The sequence below is a fragment of the Aptenodytes forsteri genome, unplaced genomic scaffold, assembly GCF_000699145.1.
Source record: "Aptenodytes forsteri isolate BGI_AS27 unplaced genomic scaffold, ASM69914v1 Scaffold492, whole genome shotgun sequence".
NCBI lineage: Eukaryota > Metazoa > Chordata > Aves > Sphenisciformes > Spheniscidae > Aptenodytes > Aptenodytes forsteri.
In genome coordinates, this window is record NW_008794172.1 from 788,639 (window position 1) to 789,350 (window position 712).

A 712-nucleotide genomic window follows, 5' to 3' on the forward strand; every position below is an offset into this window, starting at 1 on the left:
ACAAGTGGCACACCCGCCTCTGGCTGCATGGGAGTGCCGGGAGGTCTCCTCGCCGGGAGGTCTCCTCGCTGTCACCGTGCAGGGCACAGCCCAGCCGCTCCTGCAACAGTTTGCAGCAGGAGCCCGGGTGGGCGCGGGCAGGGGCGCAGGGTCCCTCCAGCCACCCTGAGGAGGGGCCGACGCCTCTGCCCAAGGAACCGGATCCTGGGGACAGAAGACCGGGGCTGGGCCGGCACCACGGGAACAGCCCCCACACAGGGTATTAATAGCACCGGAGCAATCCCAGCTTAAAATAGGCTGCCAGGAGTGGGGAGGCGGGTCCCGGGCGGATGCGACCTATTGTGTCAGCGAGCATCGCCGGCATAAGCGCAATTAGGGGGGCTCATTTAGGAAAGCACGCATGTGACCCACTACCCACCCACGTGGAAGACCCCCAGAGACCCTCCCTGACCCACGGCCCTGCCGGTGCCCCCTCCCGGCCACGTCACGGCCCTGGGGAAGTTTCGGGAGCAGGTCGGGAGCTGGCCAGGCCGGGTCCAAGGCTCAGTGCCTTTGCAGGAGGGAGCACAGGAAAGCAGAAGGTGCTCAGGAGCCAGGAGCAGGCGTCTCCTCACTGGCACCCATGGGTGCCCAGAGCAGGACAGGACGATGCTGTGGCGTGGCTCCCACGGCAGGAGCAGCGCGGCCGTGCAGGGGACCCGCGGGAACGGTG